Here is a 25,131-nt window from a genome sequence, read left to right as displayed (position 1 = left end):
TTTTTTTTTTTTTGCGATATAAACAAAAAAATAGCGACAATCTAAAAAAAAACAAATTTTTTTAAACTTTTTGCTATAATAAATATCCCCAAAAAATATATAAAAAAAACATTTTTTTTCCCTCAGTTTAGTCCGATATGTATTCTTCAACATATTTTTGGTAAAAAAAAAAAAAAAATCGCAATAAGCGTTTATTGATTGGTTTGCACAAAAGTTATAGCGTCTACAAAAAAGGGGATAGTTTTATGGCATTTATATTAAGAATTTTTTTTTTTACTAGTAATGGTGGTGATCAGCGATTTTTATTGTGACTGCGACATTATGGCGGACACATCGGACACTTTCGGCATTATTTTGGGACCATTCACATGTATACAGCGATCAGTGCGATTAAAAATGCATTGATTACTGTGTAAATGTGACTGGCAGTGAAGGGGTTAACCACTAGGGGGCAGTGAAGGGGTTAACTGTGTCCTAGGGAGTGATTCTAACTGTGGGGGGGGCTACGTGTGACTTGACACTGATCACCGCTCCCGATTACAGGGAGCTGTGATCAGTGTCCTGTCACTAGGCAGAACGGGGAAATGCTTGTCTACATCAGCATTTCTCCGTTCTTCCTCTCCGTAAGACGATCGCAGGTATCCCCGCGGCCATCGAGTCTGCGGGACCCGCAATCACACTCACAGGGCTCGCGGCGGCGCGTGCGCGCCCGCAAGCCACTTTTTAAGGGGCAACGTACAGGTATGTTAGTATGCCTGTACGTGCCCTTCTGCTGACGTATATCGTCGTGAGCCGGTCGGCAAGCAGTTAACCAGCCCCTTCCCTACTCATCATCCTAAAACAATGGGGGGGGAGTAGGTGAGCACACAGGGGGACCTGGACAGCAGAAAGAAAAGGGACTGGGACAAGAGGGATGGCATACATTGGTACCAATCCCCTGTATTTTCCTCCTGTGGCAGCTGAATTTCGGCGAGAGGAAGAGGAGGAGAAGCCTACTTTCAGCTGCTGCAGAAGAAAATACAGATCGGTCCCTTAGTTTCCACTCCAGCCGCCTATCCTGACCAGGTTCTGGGGGTCAGCAAGTAAGAATTTCGGCTTACCTGTCACCTGCCCACAATTGATGGGTTGCCAACTCCAGGATTAGGGTGTCCCCAGGCACACCTGACACACCCCCTTGTGCACGCCTATGCTCAGGATCAAGCCTGAGCTGAGAACCTGGGTCAGGGTTCAGTGAGTCAGGATGGGTGACTCATCCTGACAGCCCATCTGGTGTCTCCCCCTGGGTCTAGAAGGTTGTAGAGGGTGGAGGCTAGGAGGGTGGAGGCTAGGAGGGGCTGTTTGTAATATTTATGAGGACCTCTGCCAATCTCCAGTAAAGGGCTTGCAGGGGGGGCAGGCCACTTCATAAATAGACATGTGCCATGCCAGCAGGTGCAGTTGGGTGGAAGATGGAGATGGAGTGCTGAGGAGGCTGTCATTGGCCCTGAGGTGTGCCCCTTGTTCTGGGTGGGTGACCTTGGTCTGGGACTCGGGTGCTAGATGGATCCTGTCACAACACTTGGAGGAAGCCCTTCCTAGAGGCACAGGAGAGAGGACAACGGGAGCAAGTCAGCACTACTAGGGACTTACAAGGGGGGAGACTGCCACATGTAGCCAGTTCTTCCCTGGGAGATCTCCTGAAAGTCGGCCGGGTGGGCTGGTGAGTGTTAATCTGGAGGACTGTGGGGAGTAGTTAGCCTGGAGGGCTAGTGAAAAGGGCAGCTGCAGCCAGGTGGGTTGGCTGTGCCTGGTAGACAACATACACTGCCGAAAAATGTGTTCGTTTTAGTTTCATTTGTTTGTGTTTTTTTTTTTTTTTTTTTTCGTTTTTTGGGTCATTTGTTGTAATAGAATGTATAAACATCTGATTCCATCTTAGATTCCCCTCTATTTTACATAAAGTATAAATGAACTTTTTGTGTGTGTAAGTTTTGCCATGGTCAGTTTGACTAGCAGTTTGCATAGAACCACAACACCCTATGAGATATTGTGGTTAAGCCGAATCTGTGTCAACAAGTCAAGCAGCCTAACTCTTCATAAGAAAGCACTGAGTGTAAACTTTGAATAACCCTTAGACATGTATTTTTACTGCTATATATACTACTGTTGTATTCAATAAACACAGAGATCTTATAAACACATACACTCAAGCCTGTTTCCCATGTCTCATTTGGTCTCTCACGGATCCGAGGGTCCCGGTGGTCTGCCTGCATAAACCAGGGTGGTCGTCAAGGTGTACAATTCCTTTCATTCATTATGTTCGAAATTTATGTTCAGAAAAAAATTGAATTTGTTATGTTCCATTTGTTTCAATACGGTATTCGTAATTTCGAAAATTTGTAAATTCGGAAATCGGGAAATTCTAAAATGTGAAAATCCGAAATAATAACAAACTAATAATAACTATTAAATTATAGGTATTGGAATTTCCTTTAAAATTTGGCTGTTAGTGAACATAACGAATACGAATTTATCAGAAGTTACGAATTATCCGAAATAACGAATGCCGCATCTAAATAAATGAAACGTAACGCATTAATAATAATAATAAAAAGTTTTATTATTATTATTATTATTATTTATTGTTATTAATTTGCTGCATAGATTGCCGCCTCCCCCCCCCCCAAAAAAAAAATTACCACAGGCCGCCACTGCTTTGTACTAGGGTTGCACCAATACTCTTTTTTTTTTTTTATCGGCGTTGCCAATACTTTGCGGTGCGATTTGAGCCCATACAAAATTAATGGGCTCAAATGGGACTGCGAAGAATTGCAGGTACACTGGGCTCTGTAGTCCCATAGCAGCACAGCGGTTTAAAGGGGTTCTTCAGGGGAGAAATTTCTGGTGAATCCATGGTGGTGAGCCGAGTAGTAATGTGGCAGAGGAGGGGGAAGGGGGAGAAGGGTGGAACTTCCTCTTTTGGGTGAAGTTCTGCTTTAATAACAGTAGAAATCTTTGAGTTCAGCAGCCAGCAAGTGTCTCCGGTGTTCCCCCGGCTCTTCGCACGCACTTTTGCAGCAGCCTGTGTCTCACACCCTGCCTGCCAGGACCAGTGCCATCCTAATAGCATCATGGGCCCCTGGGCAATGTAATGCACCAGCCTGCATCAAGTGTCCCCATCACACTGTCCCCTTACATCAAGTGTCCCCCTATCACAGTTTCCCCATACATCAGGTGTCCCCCATCACAGTGTCCCCATACATCCGATGTCCCCATCACAGTGCCCCTTAGTGCCCCCCCCCATGTAAATGAATATGTGGGTCATAGTACTCCTCTTAATTCACAAAAAAGTGAACACAAACACAGTTTTGACAAGTCCTTCAATAAAACACCCCTAAAAATGTTCTATGATGTACATCCACCTTCAGTCACATCATCCAGCCATGTTGACACTTGTCAATCATAATACCCGCCAACCCGCCAAAAGAAAGAAAATGCCACCAATTTATGTGTGGTCTGTTCTCTTGCCTCCCGTCAAATGACAGGTCCAGTGAATGATAGATGTTATATAACAGGGGGCGGGGTCTACTAGGTGACATCACTGACCGTGTATATTATTATTTATTATTATTATACACGATATATACAGCGCCAACAGTTTACGCAGCGCTTTACAATGTATAAGGGGGACAACACAATTACAGTACAGTTCAATACAGAAGGGACAGGAAGGTCCTGATCGTAGAGCTTACATTCTAAAGGGAGGGGGCGGTGGTACAAAAGTAGACTTGTGCACAACGGAAAATTTTGTTTAGTTTCGGTTCGTTGTCATTTGTAAAATACATAATTTAGTTCTGTTATATTTGTTATGTTACATTAATGCGTTTTCGGGTAATTCGTTATTATTCGTAGAGTGTCGATATTCGTTATACTGAATCTCGAATCATGTCGAACTCATTCGTTATTTGCGCTATAATTTCGTTTTTATTCGTTGAAATTCGATATTTATGTATTTATATATATTTGTGATAATGATTCGTAGTTTGGAAAGTCGTTTGTTTATTGAATCTTTTAACACACACAATGACAATATCTCTTCTCCTCTGCTCAAATACAACACAACACCCTTCTCACTCAGTTCTCAGGAATGCACTTTGCCAGTAATCCAACCTCCAGCACAAAATTAATCAGCTGATTGGACTGTAAGATATACTTTGAGTTGACCTTTTGATTCATTAGATCTTTAACGATCTACCGAATCATGTCGAATGTATTCGTTATATCCGCTATAATTTCTTTCGTATTCGTGGAAATTCGTTATCTTTTTATTCGGATGCATCCGAATGTCCGAAAAATGCAAAATTCGGGCGAATTTCGATTCGTTACGAAACGAGTTGCACAAGCCTATACAAAAGGTAATGGATGCAGGGAATGATTTGATGGGGGTGGCTCGGGGACAGTTGTTCGGTGGGTGTGAGATAGGCTTCCCTGAATAAGTGAGTTTTCAGGGATCTCCTAAAGGTATACAGGTTAGGGGCTGATCGGATATATCAGGGCAGGGAGTTCCAGAGGATGGGAGAGGCTCTGGAGAAGTCTTGAAGGCGAGCATGAGAGGAGGTAACAAGGGAGCCAGAGAGCAGGAGGTCCTGGGAGGAGCGGAGGGGACGATTTGGGCGATATCTGCAGATGAGGTTGGTGATGTAGCTGGGGGCAATGTTGTGGATGGCCTTGTATGTCGTGGTTAGCATTTTGAATTTTATACGGTGGGGTAGGGGAAGCCAGTGAAGGGATTGGCAGAGAGGAGCAGCAGTCACGGATCGGTTAGTGAGGTGTATTAGTCTAGCAGCAGCATTTATAATAGACTGAAGGGGGGATAGCCTGTGTAAGGGTAGGCCATTAAGGAGAGAGTTGCAGTAGTCAAGGCGGGAAATAATTAAGGAGTGAACAAGTTGCTTTGTGGTGTCATTAGTCAGGAAGGATCAAATTCTGGAGATGTTGCGGAGGTTAAGGCGGCAGGATTTAGCCAGTGATTGGATGTTGGGGCTGAAGGAGAGGTCAGAGTCAAGTATTACACCCAGCACCCTGGCATGTGTGGAGGGACCAATGGTTGTGTTGTTGATCTTAATGGTCAAGTCATGGGGGGGACCGGGAAGGAGGAAATATAACAAGCTCAGTTTTAGAAAGATTGAGTTTGAGAAAGTGGTGTGACATCCATACCGATATGTCATTCAGTAAGTTTGAGATACATGAGGAGATCGAGGGGGTGAGTTGAGAAGTAGAGAGATAGATCTGGGTGTCGTCAGTGTAGAGTTGGTATTGGAAGCCATGGGAGGTTATCAACTTGCCCAGGGAAGAGGTATAGAGTAATAGGAGGGGCCCAAGGACAGAGCCTTGGGGTACCCCAACAGAGAGAGGAAGAGGAGATGGAGTTGTGACACTGAAAGTGCGCTGAGATAGGTAGGAGGAGAACCAGGATAAAGCAGAAACACAGAGGCCAAGGAAGTATAGTTTGCTGAGGGGGAGCAGCTGGTCAACTGTGTCGAGGGCAGCAGAGAGGTCTAAGAGTATGAGTATGGAGTAATGGCCATTGGTTTTAGCAGTTGTTAGGTCATTTGTGAGTTCTAGTAGGCCAGTTTCAGTGGAATGTTGTGGACGGAAGCCGGACTGTAGGGGGTCGAGAAGGTTGTTGTCCGTGAGGTAGCGACTCATTTGGTCATGGACAAGGCATTCGATGAGCTTGGAGGCAAATAGGAGCAGGGAGATGGGTCTTAAATTATTCAAACAGGTGGGGTCTAGTGAGGGTTTTTTAAGTATGGGGGTAACCAGTGCATGTCTGAGCCGGGAAGGTAAGGTGCCGGAGGAGAGGTTGAAGATGTGGGTTAGGGAGTTTAGGATAGAGCGGGAAAGTGGTCGCAGTAATTGTGAGGGGACAGGGTCCAGGGGACAGGTGGTGAGGTGGGCCATGGAGAGGAGTTTGTCAACTGGGCAGAAGGAGGGGAGGGGAGTATTGAGTGTGGTGTTGGACCTGATGTGTTGGGTAGGGGAGGAAGTTGAATGCTGGATATCTCCTCACAAATTGTGTCGATTTTGCTTTTGAAATGGTTGGCAATCTGTTGAGCGGTAAGCAAGTTGGTGGCTGGGGGCAGTGGGGGGTGAGGTAAGGAATTAGGGGAAGAAAAGAGTTGACGAGGTTTGGATGAGAGGGTTTTGATGAGAGTGTTGTAGTTAGTTGGTTTAGCAGTGTGAAGGCAGGAGTTGTATTTGAGAAGGGCAGATTTGTAGAGGCTAAAGTCTTGCAGAGATTTAGATTTACGCCATGCTCACTCAAGAGCACGGCTGCGTCTTTTGAGACTTCTGATGTCAGCTCCGCTGTGAGGAGTTGTGCGGCCCGCGGTACAGGTGGCCGGTCGGTGTGTACGTGTGGTGACTGGACAACCCGAAACGGCGGCGGTCTGTACAGAGCTCTGTGGTGCTTGTGCATTTAAGATAATGGAAGATCAGTGTCAGGCCATGCAGGGACCTCCAGTGCCTCAGTTCCAGCCACAGGTCACACATTGAGGAAACGAATCTCCTGGCTGTAGTGATTGAATAGCCTTACTTCCTATCAGCACCCTTAAAGATTCCAGGTTGAGTTCTAAGCCATCTGCGTTTTAAAGCTTGCAGGCTGGGAACGGTGATCTGAGCCTGGGGAGAGCGGAAATATTTACTACACCCAAAAGGCCCGGGCTGGGTTTTAGGCCATCTACTCATACTGCTTGCTGTTTGGTAAGCGCAATTTACAGCCACGGTGGTCGGGCACCTCACTATTTATTTTCCATACTTTTATGTGTTCGGGTGATCCTTAGCGCCTCTGTTTGATGCCCACAGATAAATCTTTTGGACATTTATTCTCTTTTAGGGCAGTTTTTTAATTTATATTGGATTTTTTGTGTTGTCGCACTGTTTACTGCTGCTTTTTGATCTAAGATACATTTTTTCTAGAGCGGTTCTTTTATCTGATATTCTGGTGTCATCTGTTTGCAGGGTTGTGGCAGATGGGGCCTGGTTCTGCGTGTAGAAAGAGGAGCAAGTACGTCTAGGGAGGATGACAGCGTGTTGTTGTAGATGGAAGTGGTTAAGTCTGGGCAGGACAGGGATGCGATTTTGTCGTAAAGGCCATCAGTAGAGGAATGAAGAAGGGAATGGTTGAGGTTACAAAGATTTCTGTGGGTTTGTGGGTTGGCAGCATGGGAGGTAGGAGACAAGGAGAGTGTGAAACAGATATGTGTGAAACAGATAAGGTTGTGATCAGAGAGAGGAAAGTGTATATGAACATGACCATATATGATTAATGATGTCACGAGTCCCAGTGATGTCATTGATCATATGTGGTCATGTGTACATATTTGATCAGTTATTTCACCCAGTAGACCCCGCCCCCTTGTATATAACACCTGTCATTTAAGCCAGCCATAGACGCCCCCTGCTGAACCGGCCATGATTTAAACAATCTATGGCATCTATGAGCAGGCTGATTGTACCCAAGTTGATCAAAAACGATCAACTTGGGTACAACCAGCATGTCAGATTTTTGCAATTTTTGCCAGCAGCTATAGCTACCCGTGCGCCACCCACCCAGAGAACACAATAGCTCCACGGGAGAGATCCCCCCATCAACACAGACTCATGGTTGCAGGAAAGAAAATCAATCCATATATGGCCAGATTTACTGGACCTGTCATTCGACGAGAGGCAAACAAAGGGCAAGATGGGTCTCAGCAGCATCAGTGGGCATCAGAATGGACGTACATCTACATCACTGGATGATGTGATTGTACATGTGTGGATTTACATCATAGGACATTTTGGGGGGTTTTATTTTTAGTAAAAGACCTCTGGTTGCCCCCTATTGTTAAAGGAGATTTTGAGATTCAAACCACCTCCCCCGACTGAAGACACCTAAACCCTGTCTGGTGGTTGAGGACCCTTGTCCTCATCAACATGGGGACAATGTGATTTACCAGGGGGGTCTCCCCCCCGGTAAGCTACCCCATGTACCTCATATTCATTCACATGGGGGAGAGGGGGGATCTGGGGGCCCCCTTGTTAAAGGGGGCATCCAGATTCCGATAAGCTCCCTGCCCACAGACCCCCACAACCACCGCCCAGGGTTGTGGGGAAGAGGCCCTTGTCCGCATCAACATGGGGACAAGGTGCTTTGGGGAGGAGCTAAGGGAATTTGGCCTTGTATGGTTTAGAAGGGATGATTACATGCTTGTTCCCCCTTTCCCGGCCAGTCAGGATGCAGTCTCAAATTTAGGGTATCAATTTATAGGGAGGCAGCATCCATTTTTTTTGTGTAGAGCCCCCCTTAGGGTTTGTCATAGATTTCCTTGTGGATTTGGGGAATACCCTCATTAAAATCTATACCTGACTCAGAGGGTCTGGTATGCATTTGGGGGTGGGGGCTCTACTCAACTTTTTTTTTTTTATCCATGTGTAGCACCCTCCTAGGAAGGTGCTAGAGAGTGCTCAATTTTTAGGTTTCCCTGCTTAAAGAGTAGTTCCGCCCGCGCCTTTAAAAAATAAAAAGTATGTGTAGCTGCTGACTTTTAACATTAGGACACTTACCTGTCCTGGAGTCCATCGATGTCGGCACCGCAGCCGATGTTCACATCGGCTGGTTAAGTGCTGCCGCCGCCATTGCGGGGCCTCATCTGTACATGCTGCCATGCAGCCTGAGGGCCAGAGTTGCAGAAGCTGTACCTAAGATGTCCTGCAGAACTGACTGGGAGGGAGACACACCTAGAAGGATCTGTTCCTGGCTACTGTGAGTACAGACCTAATGTCCAGGGGCCTGTTCTGTGAGGGCCAACCCTGCAAGCTAGTAAAGTCAGTAGACTGAAATATGGGATGGTTCCCCCAAGGTTTTTTTTTTTAGTAGCAAAGTGAATTGGTCAAAAAAGGTCATTCATAAAAATTCTTTATTATTTCAAAATGAAGTTCAGTATCATGTGTTAGTTAAACTATGATAAACTATGTATGTTATACAATACAATACAAAGCAAGTCCGTCATATGTAGCGATATTGATACAGTGGAGCAAAACATTACATTACAGAATGCCAGCCACATTGATACCCCAACTTGTTTCAACCCTCAGAGTCATGGTCTTCCTCAGGGGGATTATTTGCTCTAAAAGGATATACATTCAAAACTCAGAATTTCAAAGCATTTCATAGTGCACACACATCTATGTACACAGCAATGGTTTATTTACCACTAAAAGATGGAATTTAGGATAGAGATCCTATAACCAGAAGTTTAAAAGAACGGAATCCAGCCCAAAGGAGCTTAAAAGGAGACAAACATTTAAAACCTCCAGAAGAAGAGACAAACAGCAACTGTGGTGTGATTCCCAATGATGACACTAGGTTAATGTATAATATATGATCAAACTTTGAAGGTACTGGGTCTTTGGCTGGAGAGAAGGGGCCCCGGAGGAAAGGGGGTCGCTGCCCCTCCTCTGTATAGGCTGCCATGCAGCCCAAGGGCTAGAGTCGCAGATGCTGCAACCCAGATGTCCTGCAGAACTGACTGGGAGGGAGACACAGAAGGATCTGTTCCTGGCTACTGTGAGTACAGACCTAAGTTGAGGGGCCTGTTCTGTGAGGGCCAACCCTGCAAGCTAGTAAAGTCAGTGGATGGGTGCCAGCTAAAGAGGATACTGGTCAGTGTCCCAAAGAATCAGGCTTCATTGAGTCTGCTGCCAGAGCAAGCAAAGGACTTATTCTTCCATACAAATGCTGTATGGTTCAGCAGAGGGTCTGCTATTCAGTTCAACCAAGTCAAGTGAAAGCTGTCCTCATCTGTGCAAAGTTCAAGTTGGAGTATAAATGTAAATAATGCGGTGCTTACTCAATATATGAAGTACAAATATTTCCAAAGTGACAATGCAAATATAGAAGTCATAATGCAATAATACTGACAATTCAATATGATGATAATTCCAAAAACGTGATTCAAAATATAAAATGATCAAAAAAACAAAATATTTATAAAACATGTGCAAAAAAAAAAAAACAATATGCATCAAATTGTGAGATCAGTGTAAAAATTCAGTTCATAAAGTGATAATACTTCCACCATCCATAGTACACCAATGATGTGCCCCATCCTCTCACCTCAATTTAAATCGGAGTTCCACCCACATTTTTCACTCCTCATCATACAGCACTATTGTGCATCCTTAAAATGAATTGGCAATTTATAATTTTTTTTTCTGTTCACTTACCTGATTTATATCTAATTTCACTTCCTCCTCTAGGGGGCCGCGGCGCTGTGCGTCATTTCCATTTTTGCCGGTTTTGCATCGCCTCCTGGGAGATCTTGCTCAGCTTGGCATGGCGTCTATGGAAATTCTTCGCCAACTTGCCATTTTTGCACGGCTCCAGTAACATTTAACATTGGCGTCTATGTAAATTCTTGGCCAGCTTGGCATGGCGTCTATGGAAATTCTTGGCCAGCTTGGCATTGCATGGCTCCAGTAACATTTAACATTGGTGTTTATGGAAACTCTTGGCCAGCTTGGCATGGCTGTGCTATGCTAAGCTGACCAAAATTGCACCGCACTGCACATGCGCAAGATCGGCACGTGCATGCTGGGTAGCCAGCATGCACGGAATCCAGGAAGAACACCGTGGCTTCAGATGCCCACACTGGAGATGGCTGCGCTGTGCAGAAACTTCATAAAGTAAGAAAACAATGCTGCACAGATAGAAAACTGGGCATAATTTACAGCATACCTTTGTTACATTGCACGAGGCATGAGTATTCTAGGGGTATTTTTATCTTAATAGTCATATTTCAGCTGGAACGCTGCTTTAAGATCCCTACAGGTCTAGTAGCGATTCTGTTATAAATAACTCAGATATCCAAAGCAGCAGACTCTTTTCCTTGGAACATCCAGCCAGATCGAATATATTTCAATGTTGAAAAGGAAACTCCACTGCACGTGTTATTCTCCTTAATTTACTCTACTCTCCTCCATTACAAGCTCACCTGCATTATAAAGAGATCTCCATGGCACAGTATTCTGGTAAAAATATTTATTTGAACAGCAGCAAAACTTACATTTAAAATCGAAGTAATCAGCTTCACATAAATCAAGGACTTCCGGTCTCAGGCCTTGACCAGAAGTGACATCACCCGACTCCTCCCAAGGCGTTGTGTCACAGATGACGTGACTTTATCAAGGGTTTCCAAGGGTTTGCCCTTGATAAATTTATGTGATCTGTGAGGCAACGCGTCGGGAGGAGCCGGGTGACGTCACTTCCGGTCGCGGCCTGAGACCGCAAGTCCCTGATTTATGTGAAGCTGAATACTTTGATTTTAAATGTAAGTTTTGCTGCTGTTCAAATAAATATTTTTTATATTGCAGGTGAGCTTGTAATGGAAGAGAGTGGAGGATATTAAGGTGAATAACACGTGCAGTGGAGTTTCCTTTACAACATGGAAATATATTTGATCTGGCTGGATGTTCCAAGGAAAAGAGTCTGCTGCTTTGGATATCTGAGTTATTTATAACTGAAGCGCTACTAGACCTGTAGAGGGTCTTAAGTTGAGGTGAGAGGCTGGGGCACATCATTGGTGTACTATGGATGGCGAAAGCAATATCACTTTATGAATGGAATTTTTACACTGATCTCACAATTTGATTCAGATTTTCTTTTTTTTTTGCACATGCACTTTATGCATATTTTGTTTTTTGTTTTTGTTTTTTTGATATTTTGAATTACATTTTCGGAATTATCATCATATTAAATTATCAGTATTATTGCATTGTCACTTTTATATTGCATTATCACTTTGGAAATATTTGCATTTTTATATATGAGTAAGCACCACATTATTTACATTTTATATTTTATCACTGTGTGGGAACACTAGTTCATGTCGGCAGCCACTCATTGACTCACACACAATTGGTGTGCGCATTAGTATTTTAATTTTATTATATACATTATCAATTTGGAGTATCACAATAATTCCTTCTACTATCCAAGTTCTACCAATAAATAAAAAAAAAACAAATCCCCTAGACCAGTGATGGCGAACCTTGGCACCCCAGATGTTTTGGAACTACATTTCCCATGATGCTCATGCACTCTATAGTGTAGTGGAGCATCATGGGAAATGTAATTCCAAAACATCTGGGGTGCCAAGGTTGACCATCACTGGCCTAGACTGGTCATTAGATAACGAGCGGTTGAGTGTGCACCTGGTCGTGTGAAAATACCCAAGCATCTGGCTGCAGGATAATGAGAGGGAGGCCCAGGGAAATCTATAGTCAGCGACCCCCTACGGTAGGGTTGCCACACCATCCCTTTAATTGAGGACACACATTAATTTCACGGGTTCTGTGGCTGATTAAGGTGGTAATTAAACTCACTTGGTGCCTTATCTGCATTAAATCAGCCTCAGAACCCGTGTAATTCAAAGGTGTCCTGGATTAAAGGGATGATGTGGCAACCCTACCCTACGGGGGGGGGGGGGGGGAGCAATGCTACATTAGTTGTAGGATGAGCAACCTCGGCCCTCCAGCTGTGGTGAAACTACAAGTCCTATGAGACATTGCAAGACCCTGAAAAACCACAGGCATGGCTCCTAGAGGCAGAGGCATGTTGGGATTTGTAGTTTCACCACAGCTGGAGGACTGAGGTTGCCTAGCACTTAAAGAGGAAAAGTGAGAAAGAACAAAAAAAAGTGTTTCAAATTGCCGGCAAATGACGTTTCGTTGCCAGCTTCTTTGAAAGAGAAAAAAAAAAAAAACACAGACCCCTCTGAGGTCCCCACATGGTGAACATCAGGTTAAGGCCAACCATGAGGTCCAACTGAAGCAACCAGCCAACTGAACCCTTCCCGATTGCAGCTCTGGTCAGATTTTTTTTTTCCATTTCACCCACCCAAATTTCCGGCTAAATCCCCTCTATAGTACCGTCCTTCCTACCTGATGCTGCGTCCTTTTAGCGTGTTTGCTGCTGGAGGATGTCTCGATGTTTGATGTGGAAGTTGGCTCTAACATATTATCTTAACGCTTAGTTTCGTTTCTCGGCTCTTCCACCAGATCACCCACCCCCCCCCCCTCCTCCCCTCCTGTTTCCTCCCTCAACAACCACGCTCAGACTTTGCTCTGTGTTCTTGTGCGCTGGGTGGTTAGACGGCATATTGTGTCCAAAATAAACACACAGACGCACCAACATCTACAAACACCATTCTCTAAATGCATAGCTACCAACTGTCCCTGATTTCGAGGGACTGTCCCTGACTTGGAGCAATGTCCCTCTGTCCCTCATTCCTCCTTCATTTGTCCCTCATTTTGGTCTATATAGATGTATATAAAATGCACTTTTTATCTATCAAAAAGTGTTTCCCAGTGATAAACCTTTCATCCGATTTCTAAATTGCTGCATATGTACATTTGAAAAGCCAATATAAAGGAAGAGTAGTGGTAAAAAAAAAGCCCTTGTGGATTTAATTAACCTTTTTTTTTGGTTAATTCTCCTTTAAGGGGGTGTGGCAGGGTGGCGTGTCCTATGCCCGCATACATTTGTTAGTAGATATCGCTCATTCCCATCTCAAAATGTTGTGTGCTAAATGCCCTGTTATTGGATTTGCAGGCAGAATCGCGCAATTCTGCCTGCGATTCCAGAATTGCAGCAAAATGCACTTTTGTTGCCATCGTTTCTTAATGGCACCGCAAATGCGGTGTAATTTTTATTTTTATTTTTTAATCTTTTTGAGTGGCAAAACACGCAAAAATTGCAGTCAAACGCAAATCGCCAATGTGGTACACGAGCTTCTTTGGCGCATTTTCAGGGCGGAGGGAGGCCCATTCGGAATGAAGAGTGCCACTCCAAAAGAGCGCGTCACAAAAACACGCGGAAAAAAAATGCACAAAGAGCATGTCACAGAAGCATAGCTCAAGTGTGAACGGGACGTAGAGCGGGACAGACCGCTCACTTTGAAAATGTTAGTAAATAAGGTGAAGCTTTGTTCGGTGTGAATATCCAATCATGTGCCAGGAAATTACACCCACATAACTTTTTTGCATGATTGGGTATTAAAAGTGAACATGACTTGGCTTTACTTCTTAAGGCTGAACTGGACATAAAGACAAATTTAAAAAAATCTATTCCTCAATAGTCACTAATGATAAAAAATCCACTTTATGTGCACCAAATGTCTTTGCAAACCCAGAAGATAACTTGTAAAAGTAGAAGTGGCATCACCCCTGTGCTGTACAGAAAGCAGAGCTGTGGGAGGGGCCCAGCAGGCTCCACCCACTACAGGCTGCCTGCTTACAGGAGGGTACAGAGACAAGATCAGCCCCCCTGCACAAGGAGAGAGAGCAGAGTTGTGGGAGTGGCTAAAAAAGCTCCACCCACTACAAGCCGACTACAGAAAATCACAGGAGGGAACAGAGACAAGATCAGCCCCCCCCCCCGCACAAGGAGAGAGAGCAGAGTTGTGGGAGTGGCCCAGCAGGCTCCTCCCATTACAAGCTGCCTACAGAAAACTACAAGAGGGGGCGGAGACAAGACTGGTCACCCTGCACAAGAAGAGGAAGCAGAGCTGCGGGAGGAGCCCAGCAGGCTTATCCCATTGCAGGCTGCCTGCTGAAAACTACAGGAGGGGGCGGAGACAAGACTGGTCACCTTGCACAAGGAGAGAGAGCAGAGCCGTGGGAGGAGCCCAGCAGGCTTATCCCATTGCAGGCTGCCTGCTGAAAACTACAGGAGGGGGCAGAGACGAGACTGGTCACCCTGCACAAGGAGAGAAAGCAATGCAGTGGGAGGGGCCCAGCAGGCTACACCCACTACAGGATGCCTGCCTACAGGAGGGGGTGGAGACAAGATCAGTCCCCCTCCACAAGGAGAGCAGAGCTGTGGGAGGGGCCCAGCAGGCTCCACCCACTAGAGGCTTCCTACAGAAGACCACAAGAGGGGGCGGAGACGAGACCAGCCACCCTGCATGAGGATAAAGGTCAGAGCTGTGGGAGGGGCCCAGCAGGCTCCACCCATTGCAGGATGCCTAAAGAAAACTCCATGAGTGGGCAGAGACAAGACCAGTCACTCTGCACAAGGAGAGCGCAGAGCTGTGGGAAGGGGTCAGCAGGCTCCACCCACTACAGAAAACTACAGAAGGGGGCGGAGACTAGACCAGTCACCCTACACAAGGGGAGAGCAGCAGGGAGTGGTCTTTATTACAGGAAGTCTGCAAAGATCCGGAAGAAATGCACAAAGCACGCCAAGATTCTAGAAGAAGACACATGACCAAAAGAATTAGGTGGTATTTACTAATCGTGGAGCTCGGCATTAACATTCACTTGGCCAAGTGACCAACCTCTATTGCTTTAGCAAACCAAAACCTTTTGTGGCAGTGTCTCCTGGGGACACTAGATCCTAAACAAGAACATTGGGTCCTAGGCGCACCCAAACCACACCCAAACCACACCCACATTTTGGGTTGGTCCTACTCTTTCAATATGCTGGGATTGCCCATCAGGCTACGTAATAAGGTTGGTCCCGCCTGTAAATATAAGGGGACAGTCAAAACGGTGGCCCTGATCCCCACAATTATGCCTACAAATGTGCAGTAACGTGAATATGGATGATGCTGCAATCCTGGGACATGGCCCTGGGCCTGGACACAGCATTGGGAAGGCCCTGGACACATCAATGGGGGGGCCTGGACACAGCATTGGGAAGGCCCTGGACACAGCATTGGGGGGCCCTGGACACAACATTGGGAAGGCTCTGGACACAGCAATGGGGGGCCCTGGACACAGCATTGGGAAGGCTCTGGACACAGCATGAGGGGCCCTAGACACAGCATTGGGGGGTCCTGGACACAGTATTGGGGGCCCTGGACACAGCATGGGGGGCCCTGGATACAGCATTGGGGGGCATGGACACAGCATTGGGGGGCCGTGGACACAGCATTGGGGGGCCCTGAACACAGCATTGGGGGGCCCTGGACACAGCATTGGGAAGGCCCTGGACACAGCATGAGGGGCCCAGGACACAGCATTGGGGGACCCTGGACACAGCATTGGGAAGGCCCTGGACACAGCATTGGGGGGCCCTGGACACAGCATTCGGGGGCCCTGGACACAGCATTGGGAAGGCCCTGGACACAGCATTGGGGGGCCCTGGACACAGCATGAGGGGGCCCTGGACACAGCATTGGGAGGCCGTAGACCCAGCATTAGGGGGGCCCTGGACACAGCATTGGGGGGCCCTGGACACAGCATTGGGAAGCCTCTGGACACAGCATTGGGGGGTCCTGAACACAGCATTGGGGGGCCCTGGACACAGCATTGGGGGGCCCTGGACACAGCATTGGGGGGCCGTAGACACAGCATTGGGAAGGCCCTGAACACAGCATTGGGAAGGCCCTGAACACAGCATTGGGGGGCCCAGGACAAAGCATTGGGGGGGCCCTGGACACAGCATTGGGAAGGCCCTGGACACAGCATTGGGGGGCCCTGGACACAGCATTCGGGGGCCCTGGACACAGCATTCGGGGGCCCTGGACACAGCATTGGGAAGGCCCTGGACACAGCATTGGAGGGCCCTGGACACAGCATTGGGAAGGCCCTGGACACAGCATTGGGAAGGCCCTGGACACAGCATTGGGAAGGCCCTGGACACAGCATAGGGGGCCCTGGACACAGCATTGGGAAGGCCCTGGACACAGCATTGGGAAGGCCCTGGACACAGCATTGGGGGGCCTGGACACAGCATTGGGGGGCCCTGGAAACAGCACTGGGAACGCCCTAGACACAGCAATGGGGGGCCCTGGACACAGCATTGGGAAGGCCCTTGACTCAGGATGTGGGGCCCTGGACACAGCATTGGGGGGCCCTGGACATAGCATTGTGGGCCCTGGACACAGTATTGGGGGGCCCTGGACACAGCATCTGGGGCCCTGGACACAGCATTGGGGGGCCCTGGACACAGAATTGGGAAGGCCCTAGACACAGCAATGGGGGGCCCTGGACACAGCATTGGGAAGGCCCTGGACTCAGCATGAGGGGCCCTGGACACAGCATTGGGGGGCCCTGGACATAGCATTGTGGGCCCTGGACACAGTATTGGGTGGCCCTGGACACAGCATCTGGGGCCCTGGACACAGCATTGGGGGGCGTGGACACAGCATTGGGGGGCCGTGGACACAGCATTGGGGGGCTCTGGACACAGCATTGGGAAGGCCCTGGACACAGCATTCGGGGGCCCTGGACACAGCATTGGGGGCCCTGGACACAGCATGGGAGGGCCCTGGACACAGCATTGGGGGGCCCTGGACACAGCATTGGGGGCCCTGGACACAGCATTGGAAAGGCCCTGGACACAGCATTTGGGGGGGGGCCTGGACACAGCATTGGGAAGGCCCTGGACACAGAATTGGGGGGCCTGGACACAGCATTGGGGGGCCCTAGACACAGCATTGGGAAGGCCCTGCACACAGCATTGGGGGGCCCTGGACACAGCATTGGGAAGGCCCTGGACACAGCATGAGGGGCCCTGGACACAGCATTGGGGGGCCCTGGACACAGCATTGGGAAGGCCCTGGACACAGCATTCAGGGGCCCTAGACACAGCATTCAGGGGCCCTGGACACAGCATTGGGGGGCCCTGGACACAGCATTGGGAAGGCCCTGGATACAGCATTGGGAAGGCCCTGGACACAGCATTGGGGACCCTGGACACAGCATGGGAGGGCCCTGGACACAGCATTGGGGGGTCCGTAGACACAGCACTGGGGGGCCCTGGACACAGCATTGGGAAGGCCCTGGACACAGCATGGGGGGCCCTGGACACAGCATTGGGGGGCCCTGGACACAGCATTGGGAAGGCCCTGGACACAGCATTTGGGGACCCTGGACACAGCATTGGGAAGGCCCTGGACACAGCATGAGGGACCCTGGACACAGCATTGGGGGGCCCTGGACACAGCATTGGGAAGGCCCTGGACACAGCATTGGGGGACCCTAGACACAGCATTCGGGGGCTCTGGACACAGCATTGGGAAAGCCCTGGACACAGCATTGGGGGGCCTTGGACACAGCATTGGGAAGGCCCTGGACACAGCATTGGGAAAGCCCTGGGCACAGCATAGGGGGCCCTGGACACAGCATGAGAGGGCCCTGGACACAGCATTGGGGGGCCCTAGACACAGCATTGGGAAGGCCCTAGACACAGCATGGGAGGGCCCTGGACACAGGATGGGGGGGGCCTGGACACAGCATTGGGAGGCCGTAGACACAGCATTGGGAAGGCCCTAGACACAGCATGGGAGGGCCCTGGACACAGGATGGGGGGGGCCTGGACACAGCATTGGGAGGCCGTAGACACAGCATTGGGGAGCCCTGGATACAGCATTGGGAAGGCCCTGGACACAGCATTGGGAAGGCCCTGAATACAGCATTAGGAAGGCCCTGGATACAGCATTGGGAAGGCCCTAGACACAGCATTCGGGGGCCCTGGACACAGCATTGGGAAGGCCCTGGACACAGCATTGGGGGGCCTTGGACACAGCATTGGGAAGGCCCTGGATACAGCATTGGGGGGCCCTGGACACAGCATTGGGGGGCCCTGGACACAGCATTGGGGGGCCCTGGACACAGCATTGGGAAGGCCCTAGACACAGCATGGGAGGGCCCTGGACACAGGATGGGGGGGGCCTGGACACAGCATTGGGAGGCCGTAGACACAGCATTGGGAAGGCCCTAGACACAGCATGGGAGGGCCCTGGACACAGGATGGGGGGGGGCCTGGACACAGCATTGGGAGGCCGTAGACACAGCATTGGGGAGCCCTGGATACAGCATTGGGAAGGCCCTGGACACAGCATTGGGAAGGCCCTGAATACAGCATTAGGAAGGCCCTGGATACAGCATTGGGAAGGCCCTAGACACAGCATTCGGGGGCCCTGGACACAGCATTGGGAAGGCCCTGGACACAGCATTGGGGGGCCTTGGACACAGCATTGGGAAGGCCCTGGATACAGCATTGGGGGGCCCTGGACACAGCATTGGGGGGCCCTGGACACAGCATTGGGGGGCCCTGGACACAGCATTGGGGGGCCCTGGACACAGCATTGGGGGGCCCTGGACACAGCATTGGGGAGACAGAGGGCCAAGATGGGGGACTGTCCTGACAAATCCGGGACCATTGGCATCTATGGCGTTGGGCTGTTTGTGTTTAGGTTCACACACACAATGTAACAATGACTTTCTTTTCTGCAAGGAGGATGTAATAAAGCTTAAAGAGCTATCACAACGCCGGAGAACGGAGAACGTCTGCAGATAATACGAGGACATTATTTCATTATTGCTGCCAAAATAAATCTTTGCATGATCCAAGTGACAGATCCAAGGTCACCCTCAAGGACAGAACGACTGGCCGGAGCCGAAGTGGTGAAATTCCTTCAACGCAGCAACAAAATAACTGGTTTTACTTCTCCACCACAGCAATTTAAAAAAAAAATCCACACATGTAAACTTTTAACTTTTTTTTTTTTTTTTTTTACACATATTTGTATAACAAGTTTATTTGTTTATTAAACCCATATTTTCAGGGGAAAAAAAATAATTTTAGTAAAAACACACAATATAATATTCGATTTTATAATATGTTCATTTGTGGGTGTGTGCAAGGCAACGGGGGTTTTTGTTTGTTTGTTTTAATACATTTTATTATTAATTTTTATTTTTTAAAGTTATTCTTAAGGTTCTAATTTATTTTTATTTTACTTATTTTTTAATAATAAATACTTACCTGCACTGTGTAATGGCTTTGCACAGAGCAGCCCCAATCCTCTTCTTTTTGGGTCTCCTGCTGGCAGTCCTGGCTCCTCCCCCTGCCAGCTGCCTCCAATAGCAAGCCCCTTGTAGGCTCGCTCCTGAGCTGCACTCCTGTGAATGGAGTGTCTTGTGTTCAGAGCACAGCTCAGCCCCGCCCCCACACTCTCACCTCATTGGCTCACTGGCCATGATTAGACAGCAGCAGGAGCCAATGGCTTTGTTTGTTTGTTTTAATACATTTTATTATGAATTTTTCTTTTTTAAAGTTATTCTAAAGGTTCTTTTTTTTTTAATTATTATTAAAATGACAAACATGTTATACTTATCTGCTCTGTGTAATGGTTTTGCACAGAGCTGCCGATCCTCTTCTTTTTGGGTCCTGGCTCCTCCCCCTCTCGACTGCCCCCCAATAGCAAATCTCTTGCAGGCTCGCTCCCAAGCCACGCTCCTGTGAATGGACATTGTTCATTTACACACAGAGCATGGCTCGCCCAACCCCTGCTCTTACCTCATTGGCTCACTGGCAACGATTGACAGCAGCGGGAGCCAATGAAGTGAGAGAGAGACCCGGGAGAGCTGCTTCTCTCATGCACATTACTGGATCCAGATGGGCGGGGCAGGGACAACGGATGGGTAGGAGGTCAGTCAAGTTCCTCCACCCCAAACTCACTCATCCATGTATTTATGGACCTTGCTTTGTGCACTGGTGTGCAGTCATGTTGGGAAGGGGCCATCCCCAAACTTTTCCCACAAAGTTGGGAGCATGAAATTGTCCAAAATGTCTTGGTATGATGATTACTTAAGTGTTCCCTTCACTGGGACTAAGGGGCCAAACCCGACCCCTGAAAAACAACCCCACACCATAATCCCCCCCTCCACCATATGATTTGGACCAGTGCACAAAGCAAGGTCCATAAAGACATGGATGGGCGAGTTTGGGGTGGAGGCACTTGACTTGGCTTGCCTGCACGTAGTCCTGACCTCAACAAGGTAGAACACCTTTGGGATGAATTAGAGTGAAGACTGCGAGCCAGACCTTCCCAGTGCCTGGCTTGTAGTCTTCACTCTAATTCATCCCAAAGGATGAAGTGCCTGACCTCACAAATGCTCTTCTGGAAGAATGGTCAAACATTCCCATAGACACACTCCTAAACCTTGTGGACGGCCTTCCCAGAAGAGTTGAAGCTGTTATAGCTGCAAAGGTCGGGCCAACTCAATATTGAACCCTACGGACTAATGCTGGCCATACACTATACTAAAAATCGGCCGAACCCATTTTCGGAAAAAAACGAACGTTCGGCCGTGAGCTCAAACGATGGTGCCATCATGTAATGACCGATAAATCGTTCAGTGGACAGAAATAAATACATTTTTTGTTCGTATTTTTTTTTACATATACCTAGTGCAGACAGTTCGGAAGGGAAACACATTAACCTTTCAATTTATCGTTCGTTCGGCAGAAAATTTCCAAACTTGTCCTTTCTTTTTTTCGGCTCAAAAACGTCCAAACAAGTATTGATTTTCTGCCCATTAACTGGCTGAAAAACGAACAAACTTGTCTAAATGACCGAATTTCGGATAGTGTATGGCCAGCATAAGACTGGGATGCCATTAAAGTTCACGTGCGTGTAAAGGCAGGTGTCCCAATACTTTTGACAATATAATATGTGTGTATGTATGTATGTGTGTGTGTAATATATATACACACACACGAAATGTAGGCAGCGCTATCAAAAACAGCAAAAATGGTGTAAAACTAAATACTGTACTTCTAGATATCAAACATAAATAATCATGTAATACAAAGAGTAAATACATGACATAAAATAGGCATGTCATAAAAATGCATGTCATAAAAAATGCAAATAAAACAAAGTCCGTAATAGGATTATAATAATATATAAGCAGTCCATATGTTATCCAAAGTGAAGTTTCTTTAAGAGAAAGATGGATAAACTTGTGAGATAAGGGGAGTACTCACATCCCCCTCTGGATAAAACCCTTACCAGAATTAGTAAGGTAGTAATTAGGTATATGACACTGGTTAACACTTGTTTTGGTGTTCGATATTCTTCGACCAACATTATTTTACTATCTGTCTGAGCCTTGGAAGGCCATATGGTAGCAGCTGTTTGCCTTAATTGCCTATTTTATTTCTATGTTTTTCATCTCACCCATAAGCGCTTGTTTATATAGGAACTAGGCGTTGACTCCTATATATTTTTAGTATACTATATACACACACACATTATATTGTCAAAAGTATTGGGACGCCTACCTTTTATATATATATATATATATATATATATATATATATATATATATATATATATATATATATATATATATATATATATATATATATATATATATATGGCTGTGTGTTGCGTTATTTTGAGGGGACAGCAAATTTACACTGTTATACAAGCTGTACACTCACTACTTTACATTGTAGACAAGTGTCATTTCTTCAGTGTTGTCACATGAAAAGATATAATAATATATTTACAAAAATGTGAGGGGTGTACTTACTTTTGTGAGATACTGTATATATTCCTTTACAATCACTTTAAGGGAAAAAAAACTTCGGCCTTTAGGCTCGATTCACACAGGGGCAACACGACTTCAGCGCGACTTTGCACGGCGACTTCAACGCGGCTTCAACGCGACTTCAACGCGACTTTAATCAATTCACAACGCAACTTCAAGTCGCCTCCAGGACAGGCGACTTTGGCTGTGGCCAATCACAGAATAATCAGCTCTCTGGGAGGGAGGGGTTTGCCTGGGCAAACTAATTTTTTTACTGTAAAGTCGCTTCAGTATAGGTGGAGATCCGACTTGGAGGCGACTTCCATTGAATTGAATGGTACAAGTCGCCTAGAAGTCGGATCCAAGTAGTACAAGGAGTGCGCTCTGAAGCCAGAGCGACTTCAGTAGTGTCAATTAAGACGCTCCCATTAACTGTAATGTAAATCTCTTCTTGGGGCGACTTGAGGGCTTACAAGTCGGATCCCAAGTCATCCTAGTGTGAATCAACTCTTAGAACCACTTTATTTTTATTTTTTTCATTAACTTTATTACTATCACAAGTGGGTTAACAAGCCCCAGATGTGATAGCATTGGGCAGATGACAGGTCCTCTTTATGGAGACCTCAGGGGACTACTTACATTATAGCTGGCAGATGGCTGAAGAAAACAGCCATCTGTTTAACCCTTTGCTCTCTAGATGTACCTACTATATACCAAAGGATGGAGTAGTTATTCTACCAGTAGTGAGAACTTAAAAAAAAAATGATTGCTAAAAATTGGCAAAGGATAGTTCCTCCCAAAACGGAGTTCTCCATCCCCAGCAGCCTCTTGCAGCAGTTAGAAGGGGCCCTCGGTCTTGCATTTGTTTTCCCATTATAGGGAATGCAGTGACACTCCCTTTTCAAGAGGATGCTGTGGGTTGCAGAATCTGAGCATTGGAGTCTTGGTGGAATAGGAAAATTGTATTGTAAGTGGAGTTATAAGTAATATCATGCCTCTTACCTGGTGCTGAGTCCTTGGTAGAGGGGGGAACAGGGTGGGAAATGATCTGTGACTATGCTGAGTTTCGTTTCCCAAACTTTACATCACATTTACTGAGACTGTTTCCCAGATCCCCCTCCACCCACATCCCCCTCCAACCCCCTCCACCCCTCTCTCCACCCAGATCTCTGCGTTTGCCAGACTCATACCACACTTCCTGCCAGGACACAAATGAAACCTCAGCTTCATCTGTACAAGAAATATAGACACAATGCTAAGTACATAAATAGAGCCACAGACCCATAGATCCACCATGGAAGGAAGTCCTGAGAGTCCAAGGCAAGGGAGGCCGCTCACATTCATTGTGTGCCCTTGGCAATCAGCACGCATTCTTACAAAATGTTGAAAGATCTATATAGAGGAATCAGGACCTCCTTCCACATGCTGGTGAGCCCTCTAGTGATATAAAGATCATATATAGAGTAATTATGACCTCCTTCCTCCTGCTGGTGACCCCTCCAGTGAAATAAAGATCTATATAGATGAATCAGGACCTCCTTCCACCTGCTGGTGACCCCTCTATGGATATAAAGATCTATATAGAGGAATCGGGACCTCCTTCCTCCTGATGTGACCCCTCTGGTGATATAAAGATCTATATAGAGGAATCAGGACCTCATTTCTCCTGATGGTGGCCCCTCTGGTGATATAAAGATCTGTATAGAGGAATTGGGACCTCCTTCCTCCTGTTGGTGATCCCTCTAGTGATATAAAGATCTATATAGAGGAATCGGGACCTCCATTCTCCTGCTGGTGACCCCTCTAGTGATGTAAAAATCTATATAGAGGAATCGGGACCTCCTTCCTCCTGTTGGTGACCCCTCTATGGATATAAAGATCTGCATAGAGGAATTGGGACCTCCTTCCTCCTGCTAGTGACCCCTCTGGTGATATAAAGATCTATATAGAGGAATCGGGACCTCCTTCCTCCTGCTGGTGACCCTTCTAGTGATATAAAGATCTATATAGAGGAATCAAGACCTCCTTCTTCCTGCTGGTGACCCCTCTGGTGATATAAAGATCTGTATAGAGGAATCAGGACCTCCTTCCTCCTGTTGATGACCCCTCTGGTGATATAAAGATCTATATAGAGGAACCGGGACCTCCTTCCTCCTGCTTGTGAGCCCTCTAGTGATATAAAGATCTATATAGAGGAATCGGAAACCTTCTTCCTCCTGCTGGTGACCCCTCCAGTGATATAAAGATCTATATAGAGGAATCGGGACCTCCATTCTCCTGCTGGTGACCCCTCTAGTGATATAAAGATCTATATAGAGGAATCAGGACCTCCTTCCTCCTGCTGGTGATCCCTCTAGTGATATAAAGATCTATATAGAGGAATCAGGACCTCCTTCCTCCTGATGGCGATCCCTCTAGTGATATAAAGATCTATATAGAGGTATCGGGACCTCCTTCCTCCTGCTGGTGATTCCCATAGGCCTGGTTCCCACTTATGCAGGTAGCAGTTTGCATTTTTCAATACTAATAATAATAATATAAAGATCTATATAGAGGAATCAGGACCTCCTTCCTCCTGCTGGTGACCCCTCTAGTGATATAAAGATCTATATAGAGGAATCAGGACCTCCTTCCTCCTGCTGGTGACCCCTCTAGTGATATAAAGATCCATATAGAGGAATCAGGACCTCCTTCCTCCTGCTGGTGACCCCTCTAGTGATATAAAGATCTATATAGAGGAATCAGGACCTCCTTCCTCCTGCTTGTGAGCCCTCT

The 25,131-nt window shown here is 47.0% G+C and overlaps 1 protein-coding gene across 2 annotated transcripts in view; it reads right to left on the bottom strand.

Annotated features, from left to right (window-relative positions):
- Positions 1-23,494, bottom strand: part of LOC141133740 (placenta-specific gene 8 protein-like) — a 56,821-nt gene extending 33,327 nt beyond the window's left edge. Inside the window, exon 1 of one of the 2 annotated variants that reach the window (XM_073623274.1) lies at positions 23,359-23,494. The gene's annotated coding sequence lies outside the window, so the exon portion shown is untranslated. Of the gene's footprint in view, positions 1-12,966; positions 13,121-23,358 lie in introns of those variants that run through there. The other variant, XM_073623273.1, reaches the window with a different exon arrangement.
- Between the last annotated feature and the right edge of the window lie 1,637 nt (positions 23,495-25,131).

Source organism: Aquarana catesbeiana, linkage group LG03 (assembly GCF_042186555.1).
Source record: "Aquarana catesbeiana isolate 2022-GZ linkage group LG03, ASM4218655v1, whole genome shotgun sequence".
NCBI lineage: Eukaryota > Metazoa > Chordata > Amphibia > Anura > Ranidae > Aquarana > Aquarana catesbeiana.
The sequence above is the reverse complement of the archived record's forward strand: the minus strand, read 5'-3'. Positions and strand labels throughout refer to the sequence as shown.